This window comes from Rhinolophus sinicus, linkage group LG04 (assembly GCF_036562045.2).
Source record: "Rhinolophus sinicus isolate RSC01 linkage group LG04, ASM3656204v1, whole genome shotgun sequence".
Taxonomy (NCBI): Eukaryota; Metazoa; Chordata; class Mammalia; order Chiroptera; family Rhinolophidae; genus Rhinolophus; species Rhinolophus sinicus.
The window spans coordinates 172115694-172127294 of NC_133754.1; positions in this window are offsets into that span (position 1 = coordinate 172115694).

Here is an 11601-nt window from a genome sequence, read left to right on the forward strand (position 1 = left end):
GCTGTGTGTGGGTGGTTGCTGTGTAGACTGTGCGGTACACATTTGTGATGTGTGGTGCATGTTGTGTGTCCCCGTATGTATTGTGTATTGTGTGGTGTGTGTGTGTGTAACTATGACAGTGGAACCTCTGCTAGCTCAGGCACAGTGCTAGGAGGTTTACACATTGCCTTACTCCTCCCTCACCTCCCCCCTCTCAGGCAGATAATATTTCTTTTTTTACCAGATAGGAAATTGGAGGATCCCAGAGAATGAAAACTGTCTCAAGTAAAGTCACAAATGTTGATCAGTGAGATAACTTGGGTGCATAGCCATACCTGACTGGCCCCCAAGAATGCTAAATAATTCACCCGTCCCTGCACTTAAAAGCTGGAAACCTGAGGTCCAGCCTCAGCTCTGCCTCTTGCTGGCCTGGGCTCCCTGCACAAATCCGTATGGCTCTCCCTTTTCCTCACGTGCGTTCACAGCCACTGTGAAGATCAAATGGGACAGTGATGTACGAGTACTTTGTGAATGGGAGTAAACTTGGCAGTGGTGTTGAGCCATTCTAATTAAATGTCCGAAGTGGTCCCCATGGCTCAGTCTGGAATTTAGATAGATTCAAGAAATAGATTCTCTGGGGGTCATGGTGGTGGTGGGGGGGCGGAGCTGGTCACATCTGTGCTTATGAATGGACTCCATTTAAATTGTGAATCATTGCAGAGCTGGTGCCTTGGGATGTAGCTCCTTAAAGATTTCATTTGGAAGTACCCGATTCTTTGCAGCACCCCTGCCCTTTTTACTCACTTTTTGGCTGCAGTATATCCTTGAGAACCAACAGGAACTGGGGATCCTCCTAAGGAAATGTCCTGTGTCCGACGCCAAACTAGGATGATGCCCAGATCCCATACTGCTGAGTATCACCCGAGTCAGGTCAGACTCTAGGAATTGGTCTGGATATTCCTTCCCAGTGAATCCATAAAATCATAGATTGCAGATATGGAAGAGACATCAAGAAGTAAATTGTTTTCTTAGGCTAAATAGAGTGGTAGGCTGTGTGCCTATTTTTACAGTCAAGGAAACTGAGGTCCCCCAAGTTGAGACCCCCCCTTTATATACCACTGTATAAGTTTCAGGTGTACAGCGTGATGGCGTCGTTGTTGTTGTTTTTCAGTGTGGTGGAACGGTTACCACAATAGGTTCAGCTAACATCTGGGCTTGGTTTTGGAAGGAGTGGGTACACATACTCATTGGGTCTGGTCATTGGGGGGAATGAAGCAAGCCAGTATATTTTTGGCATGTGTACCTGGCTGATTTGGGGAGATGGCTGTGTCCTGCGGTGCGCATGGGCAGTGAGTGGGTAGCAGGGGGCTCTGTAATCTGCCCAGAGCTGCTGAGAATAGGCTGCTCCCTCGGCTTCTCTCTTCAGTCTCTTTGATGAAAGTGGAAAACTTCTGATTGTTGAATGGAAGCTGTGGGTGTTGAAAAATAAAAAGGCTTTGCTTGAAGTGCAGGTCTTCCTGAAGCCCCGTGGGGCTGAGAAGGGCAGTGGAAAAAAAGGTTTGTCTTACAGTTACCGGTTTTGCATACAGTACAATGTCCTGGGAGGGAAGGCTGACATGGGGGAAAATCAACCTTTGTGTTTACTCAGAACCTTCTGAGCAGTTGAGATTTTCATATCAGTTTGCTTTTCTAGCAGCCTGTGGGCCTGATTTCACTTCTCTCCCGGTGGCCCTCATTCACTCACGTTGGTCTCAACTTCTCCTTGTTGCCAAGCTGTTCTAGAAGCGAGCCTGGTCAACTTAGCTGCCCCATCCATTGTGCTAGCTGGCTCTTTTCCTCCTTTCTGTTCAGCCACCCAACGTACAAATGGAAAAAGCCTTTACAAAATTTCTTGTTGAGTGACTGTCAAATGCTTTCCGTAAGTGAAAAATTTAAACAGCAGAGCTTCTCTGGCAAATGCAGATGGGACAGAGAAGAGCTGAGCCTGGGCTGTTCACTGTACCTTTCAATGGTCTGGGGTCTCTCCAAGATGGAACAAAATTTGGAAACTTGCGATTTAGCTCAAAACCTTCCTTGCTCACATCAGGAAACTAGAACCCCCCAAAGTGGAAATGACTTGTGGGAGTTCACGTGGGGAGGGTAGAGACAAACTTACAAGTGCGTTGTACTCATCTGCATCCCCTCTGCTAAGATTCCAGGCATACCCAGTCTTCTTTGTGTGTTCTTCTCACCGTTCCCCTGCCTGGGTCCTTCTTGCTCTGCAGGCCCCTGCCAGCCTGCCTGAGCTCCTCCAGGAAAGTCTGTCCAAACTGCTCAAGCTCACGAATATCTTCTCTCCAGAATCCTCTATCTGCGTGCCACCTAACCTTGCATGTGATTATCTACTCAGTGTCTTGACGAATGACTGTCAAGTGTGTGAATTTTGCCATCCCCAAAGTCAGAGAGTCCCGGAGGGCAGTCTACAGTTTCCTGGTCTTCTTTCGATTCCTTGCCTTCCACTCTGCATTACTTGGCACTGGACACTGGGGTAATAGTAGCACTAGGTATGATTAACCCTCAGTCAATGCTTGTGGTGACTTCATGTTTGTGGAAAAAGGAAAGTTCTAGAAGGGTGGCTTATACAAAGAAATTGTGTGGTGGCATATTTGCCTCTTAGTTCTCAACTGTCCCTCCACCTCCCTGTCCTTCTATAGATGGCTCACCTGGCTGCCCATCGGCGTTTATGTTCCAGGGTGGCCCCATCATGGAGGTGCACACCAGCCCCCTTTCAGGGTGCAATTAGTAGTGAGGTTTCAAGAAGGAGCCCCATTTTCAAAAAGAGGCACCAGCTCTGGACCCCCACCCCCACCGACCCCACCAGTGCGTCCCCACAGAAGGGACTGTGAGCGCTCTAATCCTATATACTAGTGGTTCCCATAATGTGGTTCCTGGACCAATAGCAGCGTAAGTTGGTGGCACAGCAAATTCTTGGGCTCCACGCTAGATCTACTGAATTAAAACACAGACTGCTGGACCCTAGCCTGAGTTTTAAAAACTCAGGCTGGGGGCCAGCAGTCTGTATTTTAACAAGCACCCCAGAGAGTTCTGATTCCTGAAACCATTTGGAAATCATGAGTTTAAGGAAATAACCGAAGTTCCAGAACGAACCTCCAAGGGATTATCTAATCCAGACTGTGGCCTTTGGGCAGGTGAACTCCTAACCCTATTGTGTAGGTGAGGAAACTGAGGCCGAGAGAAGTTATTGCCCAGGGTCAGGTACCAGGGAATGTTGGCATGAAGACTCGTTTTTCTGTCCCTTGATTGAACCCTCTTTCTCGAATATGACTGTAGGCTATAAAAATACTATTGCTTATGCAGATGGAGATTTTCTGTAATATTTATTTAAAGTTTTCTTGTGGTGATCATTGTATGTGGTAACAAGAAGTAGTTTTTAAAGCTATTGATATATGCGGGAGAAGGACAACCCCCCCCAGGGTGTTTCCAAGCAATGCAACATGCAATGCAACATGCAATGCAACATGCAATGCAACATGCAATGAAACTGCCTACTGAGGAGGGAGCGTCCTGTCCCATTAACTGGAGAACATTCTGTTTTGCTGGGGCTAACTTGAAATGATTGGATGTTGGAGTTGGCCGGAATGACACTTCACTGAGAGGATGCTGTGAGGACAAAAAAACAGGGGAAGGTTTAGAGCCGGGTCAGCAAACTATGGTTATGGGCCAAATCTGGCCTGTCACCTATTTTATACATAAAGCTTTATTGAAACAGTCATGTCCCTTTATTTATGCATAATCTATGGCTCAATTTGCACTATAACCACAGAATTGAGTAGTTGTGACAGAGACCTCATGGCCCACCAGGTCTAAAATACTACTATTTGGCCCTTTACAGAAAAAGTTTGCTGTCCCCTGATTTAGAGTATTAAAATGAACTCAAGGCAGGATAACCAAAGAAGGGATTTGGAAACTAGAACAGAAATGTATTTCCTAAGACTCCTCTATAAAATCTTGATTTGTTTTTATATTGATAACTCATGCTTTCCTGTGAGCAGATTCTTTTTTGGAGCTAATTGTAGAGGAGATAGATGTCCTGATAGATGCATGACAAAAGTAGACTACTGGAAAGGACTCAAGAGCTGAGAGAGGTGTGGCAGAAGACATCTGGGAAATATTATATAGAAAGGTTTACTTTCCGTATTGGATATATGTGTTTGTGTTCATAAATAATAAATAATACACATATACATATACGAACATATGCAACATATATGAATAGATATACATGTACATGAATATGTACATATACATGTATACACATACATATTTACATACATACTTACATATACATGTTATTTCGGCCCACTTTAAAAATGTTTTGAGGCAACTTAAATAAATGCACAGATATATAAGATCTGAAGCCACTAAAACAAAACAAAAGGTAGGAGCCAAGATATAAAGGTAGAGAGAAAGTGAATCGATTAAGAAACCCTGGTTGATGACAGTTTCAGCAGCTGAGCACAACATGTATACCTCTGAGCTTCCTGGTAACCAAGGCAAAGAAGAAAACACATTGGGTTGCATAACCCTCTTTGATCGTGAGAAGCAGATGAGTTCAAAAGGAGAAATGGACCCTTTGCTGGTGGTATAGGTGCTTTGAAATATATAACATACTCTGAAATAGTAGATGGTTGTAATCTATGAATTTAAAGCATGCCATTGCAATGAATTAGGATAAGAGCTAATTTTAAGAAGTGAAAATACTGAAATATTTGAAAGGAAATGTAGTTTTATGATTTTCAATGATCCAGAATGAATGATAAACAAATACTAGGGAAGTGGGAGATTCAAGAAAAAAAATAGAGCATCCCTTTCCTGGCCTCCATGGGCTTCCAGTAGAAATGAAGGCCTGGAAAACTCTTAAGTTAGATGGAGTTCAACTCCATTGTCATTCAAAGAAGAGAGATGAGTCTGCACTTTTTGCAAAGCTGAGGCTAGGTCGTATGTATTAATAAAAATACATATGAGAAGAGACAGGATACTATTTTCGTTGGGCATTTGAGAGCTTACTATGTGTTGTACACTGTTAGTATGACAGACGTCATTTCTACCTTCATGAAGCTTATAATTGGGTGAGTGAGATGGGCAATTCAAAACATAATTATAACATAATGTGATTGATATTAATAACAGACATTCAGGGCATTATATGTATTCAGTGGGAAAACTCAAGCCCATCTATTATTTTCTAGGGGGCTTCCTTCAGGCAAACTTTTTAACCTCTGCACTAGGTGAATGGGTAAAAATCCACAGGGACTCTAGTAGGTTGTTTCACTCCCTTCCTCTTCCCTTTTGTAATGTTTCAGCATCTCCTGTTGCCTGTGGAATCTGGTCATTATTTCCTTGCATGTCCTCCCCGGTCTTCCCCTAAAAGCTTCTTTTTCAGCCTCTTATGCCACTAAAACCCCACCTCCACTCCAGGTGTACTGTTTATTCAGATCCTGGTCCCTGCTAATCCCCTCCATTTGGGGGGCAAGCAGTACCCTCACCACAACGTGAAATGCCCTAATTCAACATTTTTTTTTTTAGTTGCTGTTCAAATACTGTCTCTTCTCTGAGCTTCCACTCCCAACTTCCAGTAAGAAACACAGCCCTTCTTTCTCTGCAGTGTTTTGCAGCATCTTTCTACCTGCAGTCAACAACGATGAGAGTAGTAATTATTTTATGATTACAACCATCACCTACATTCAGGGAGGTCATATTGTGTGCCAAGCACATTATATTCATAATTTCACTTGCTTTTTGTAATTACCCCATGAGTGCTATTATTCCCATTTAGCAGATAAGGAAACTGAGGCTTGCTAGCTGCCAAATGACTTTTCCAAGGTCTTGGTGTTATTTGGTGAGGAGCTGCTAATCTGACACAGGTCTAACTGCAGAGCAAGTTGCTGTAACCATTTTGCAATTATATTACCTGTGTTCTAGGTGGCTACCTAGGGCTCTGTCTCCCCAACTGTACTGTAAGCACCTTGAGAACACAGCATGTTCCTGGAGCAAATGACTTGCATGTATCCACACCTAGCACGTTCCCAATAAATGTTTAAATTGTGCATTTCCCTAATAAATCTATCTAAATACATATATTGGGGGAAAACACCATTTGTTTTTGGATACTTTTTTTTTCAATCGTCATAAAGTTTAAACATGAGCCTGTCCCGGAGAAGAGATCCCAGGCCTGATTCCTTCTCCAGCCCTCCCCTCTTGCTGCCTTCCAACCTCCAGATTTCTGTTTCTCTCCCTACTCCAGCCCTTGCCTCTAAGTATATAGGCACATAAGTCCTGAAATAGAAGCAGACAGAAACTGTGACATGTAGGTGTCTAAGGAAATTATTGTCTTCTTATAATGGTGCTTGAAACATAACTGATGGGCCAAAAATTAGATGAACAAGTGTCATCTGCAGAAAAGGAGAGAAAGAGATAGAGAGATAGAGATAGAGAGAGGAGGGGAAGGGAAGGAAGGGAGGGGGAGGGGAGAGGAGAGGAAAAGAGAGAAATTTAAATGGCTCATTTTTCTGGTTGTGCTAGATTTATGGGCCGTATTGAGGGTGGAGGTTGACACTAAAAGATGTCCTAAAATGTTGTTTCCTGATTTTGCTAAAATCAGGAACTGACCTTTTCTTTTCTCTTTAAAATGGGCTAAGTTTTTTTTTTTTTTTTCAATTTCTATGAAATTTGAAGCTTGGTTTGTCTTGGTTTTGAAGTAGAACTTGATTTATCCCTGAAATAAACTATTTCAAATTGAACAGTGCTTTAGCTATGCAATGCCACATATTTTCACTTGTGAAGGGACAAGAAAAGGAGGAAACATGTGAACCACAAGTACGCACCAATCCATTTTACGTAGTTATTTTTTTACTGGGAAGAATAAAAATATCCCAACCTAACTTTGCTTTTTTAGCATCCAAGTTTTAGCTGTGCAAAGAGAGATTAGCAAACTTGTAGTGCTGAAATGTGAGCATCTGTAGACGGAATAGTCAAGGAGGGGGAACACAAAAGGTGTTAAAAAATGGAAAAATATTTAGTGGAGCATCTCCCTGGGAAATTTGTCCTCAGTGAAGTGACCCTAGTCTCCCCTTATCCACGGGGATGCGTTCCAAGACCCCCAGTGGATGTCTGAATCTGTGGGTAGTACCGAACTCTGTATATTCTTTTTTTTCTACACATTTATACCTATGATAAAGTTTAATTTATAAATTAGGCACAGTAAGAAACTAACAGTAACTAATAATAAGATAGAACAATATACTGTAATGAAAGTTATGTGAATGTGGTCCCTCTCTCTCTGAAAATATCTATTGTAATGTACTCACCCTTCTTGTGATGATGTGAGATGATACAATGTCTAAGAAATGAGATGAAGGGAGGTGAATGACATAGGTATTGTGACATAGCATGAGGCTACTATTGACCTTCTGGCCATATGTCAGACCAGAAGGAGGATCATCGAGACATGAGCAGTTGATGGCTGGCTGTTAGGAACAGATGATGTAGATGGTTGAAGAAATTTAATTTCGTTTTTGAACCATGACTGAGCAGGGATAGCTGAAAACGTGGGAAGCAAAACCATGGGGTAAGGGAGGCGCTAGTGTATAGAAGAGTGTGGATGCTTGAAGAAGGGTTCGGAGAACTGAGTTGGAAATACAGACTTGCTTTCAAATCTTCTCCCCCTTCTTTCTACTCATAACTAACATTTGTTGAGGACTCAAAGAAAGATAAGTGTTTGGAAGGGGACAATTTAGTCACCTATGTCTCAGTTGTTTTCAATAGTAAATTGACAACAATCACTTTCACTTTTAGGGTGGTTACAAGATTGATATTGTTTGAAACACCTTAGAGCAGCTCCTGGTACATGGTGGGCACTTGGTTTACATTTATTGAAAGTATCTGAGTCTTGTAGACTTGAAGTGTTAGACACTAATCTAGCTTAAACCACTGGGTACATGGTTTAAGGCATTGAAATTCCATCATCATTGCTGGTCAAATCACCACAGACGTTCATTGCTCCTTTCCTGTCTCCCTTTCTCCACTCCTAACTTCTTTTCTTCTTCCTTTTCTCATTCATCTTTGTTCTCTTCTTGATTCTATTCCTTTCTGCTTACCAAGCTGCAATTTTACCAAGTATATATTTTTGTTCTATATTTTTCCTTCGTCCCAATTTTTTTTTATAAAGAATATATATTACTTTTTGTAAAGAAGATGCGAGAAACAACCCATAATCCCTACCCACTGGGGAGATCACAAGTAATATCTTGGGGTCATATTGAATATATGTTTATACTCTTGTTTTCTTTTTTTAATATATGTAGTTTCTTGCAAACCATAGGAAAATCTATTATTTCTTTGTCTGAAACCAATGTACCTTTCACTACTTCTTTTCAGGGAATGTGGAATGTGTAAGAAATAAAATGAAATTTCTCCCTTTGAAACCAGCCCACTGCGTGGTTGACACAGCCCTGTGTGTCCTCTTCTTCTTGCTCTGTGATATTGCACTCTGGGGTAGTCCCTTCTACCCTTCACGTCAGAAAATGTTCACATAGCTGACAAATAGCTGAACAGACTGAAAACCATTTATGGGAACTGAGAGAGAATAAGGTATCAGACCAGGGGACTCATCTGTCAGTCTGGCAAAACCGTACAAGATGTTTCTCCTCTTTTTAGAGGACTGGAACCCAGGCACAGCTTGGCAAGGTTCTCCTAGAAGGGAGCTTCTCCTGTGAAGTCCTGCCTTTGGTTTTCCTGTGCCTGCCCCTTGGAGGATCCAGGCTGAACAAAACTGACTCAGCTCTCCTGGACTTCATGGGACCAAGGCAACCCTACCTCTGAGGCCCTATGGTTTTGCCTTTCTTTCCTCTTTCTTTGATGTGATGGATCTTGATAAGCATTTTGGGGGAGAGAAAATAAAGCCTAAAAGTTAATACATTGAAAATATTGTCGGTGGCTGCCCAGGTCCCCGCACTGGGTCTGGAGACCTCTGCTGTAGTCCACAGGGTGGGGGACATTATGGAAAGGGAGATGGCGGCTGGGGGACTCATGGTCAGAACTGTTGCCACACCAGAAGCACTTGCCTACACTGTGGTGGGGACCCTGTGAAGCATGCGACACTAGCCAGGATACTACCTTATGTTCCAGGACCTGGTGACTATTGGTCTCCTGAGACCACCATTCAGTGAGTGAGAACTGAAGCCCCTTCCACCAAAATGGAAGCGCTAATCCTCAAATGCATCTGGAATTGGAAGGGCCCTCAAATAATCAAAATGATCTTGAAGAAAAAGAACAAAGTTGGAGGACTCACACTTCCCAATTTCAAAACTTACAGTGATGTCAGAAACATGGCAGTGGCATGAGGGGTCCCCATTGATTTCTCAACTTGAAGTTACAAGTTGAACAGCTATAATTCAGCAAAGGATTCCCTACGCGACACACCAACCCATCTGAGAGATCTACACATCAAAACATCTGAAGGTGGGGAATGAGGACCAACAGGAGAGGAGGGAAGGAAGAAGTGCAGAGACAGGGGCCGTGGGATGCAGCCGAGAGCTCACTGCAGTCCTAGGAGAGGGGAAGATTGAGATGGCAGGTACACTCTCTGTGGCCCCAGCAATCCTGCCTGATGGATCAAAATATAATACAGCCGAACCCAGTGATTGGGGCAGAGACCTTGGGGCAAAGACTGAATACAGAAGTGTGACAACTGTGGTCTAACAGCCTTCAGTGCCAAGCAGAAAACAAAGCCATGGAGCCTGGCTGACTCTCCACACCACCCCTGCACCCCCTGAGCTCTCCTCCCCCACACCTTCCCGGTGTTAGTAGCAGGTCCCGGAAAAAAAATGGTAGCAGTGTCAGATTAAAGAGCAGAATATGTACAGCCCCGAAAACTGGAGAAATAGTTCCTGAGTAGCAGACACACACTGCAGCTAATTACAGTGACAAGGGAGGAGCTATAGGGGTGAGGCAGCTGTGGTCTGGCAGCCACCATTACTCAGAGGAGAGCAAAGACAGAAACACACCAGCAACCTCCCAGCCCATACCACTCCACCTTTCATGGCTGATCCCAGGGGAACATCCAGGGCTGCTGAGGCACACAGCTCTGCATCTGGCTGCAGGAGCAGCCCTGGGATTTCAGGGGCTCAGAAGCCCATCACCCACCATATTCTCCCATGGGTCGTGCCCTGGGACGAAGGCAACCTTGTCACAGAGGAGATGCCCACATCCCCAGGAAATCTTCCACCCAGAGAAGCCAGAACAGGGCAAGAGAAAATAAAACACACTAGTGCTACCTACTGGAAAACAAACGAGAGACCTCTTCATATCAAATCAACCTCCTGCAGAATTCACTCCCGTAGATGCCCAAGAAGAGAAATAATCCATTAATTAACCATGAATAACCAGGTTAGCGGCTCAGAAAGAAGATGAAAAATCTCCAGAAAATAAATTTAAGGACATGCAAATATGTGACTTAAGTGACAGAGAATTCAAGATTGCAGTTCTGAAAAAACTCAAGGAGATGCAAGAAAATTCAGATAAACCATTTAATGAACTCAGAAATAAAACAATGAACAAAATGAGTATTTTACCAAAGAGATTGAAAATTTAAAAAAGAACCAAATAGAAATTCTGGAGGTGAAGAACTCACTAAAAGAGATGAAGAATGAAATAGTGAGCTTAGAAAATAGAGCTGACAGGTGGAGGAAAGAATTAGTGATGTCAAAGATAGGAAATGATGCAGATGGAAGAAGAGAATGACTTGAGAGTCATAAGAAATGAAAGAACTCTACAAGAACTATATGACTCCATCAGAAAGAGCAATATAAGAATAATGGGTATACCAGAAGGAACAGAGCAGGGAAGGGCACAGAGAGTCTATTCGAACAAATAGTTGATGAGAACTTCCCAAACCTGTGGAAAGAACTGAATCCTCAAATCGAAGAAGCAAACAGAACACCTAATTACCTCTATCCTAAAAGGCCTTTTCCAAGGCATGTTATATGGAAACTGTCGAAAATTAATGACAAAGAATGAGTTCTCAAGGCAGTCAGGGAAAAGAAGATGATAATCTACAAAGGAAAGCCCATTGGATTATCATCAGATATTTTAGATATTTTGGCAGAAATTCTACAAACCGGGAGGGAGTGGAATCAAATATTCAAACTATTGAATGAGAGAAATTACCAGCCACACATAATATATCCAGCAAAGTTATCTTTCAGATATGAAGGAAGAATAAAGACCTTTCCAGATATACAGAAGCTGAAGGCATTTTCCACCACAAGGCCTGCATTACAGGAAATACAAAGGAGGTTATTCTACCTGAAACCAAAAACCAAAAATAAAATAAAATAAAAAGGATACAAACTATGAGTAAGATTACTAACAGAGAGACAGAAGCAGGAATAAGGCACTATACACTTAAACATAGCGTAAAGGGTAAAGAAGATAAAAATGTAAAAAAAGAAAAAGCGAAGAAGACAGTTTGCTACTGCAACTCAGAAATAAACTCACAGCATAAATAGGGATAATTTGTGACAACAAAAATCTAAAAGGCGAGAAAAGTTCTGAATTGGTGAA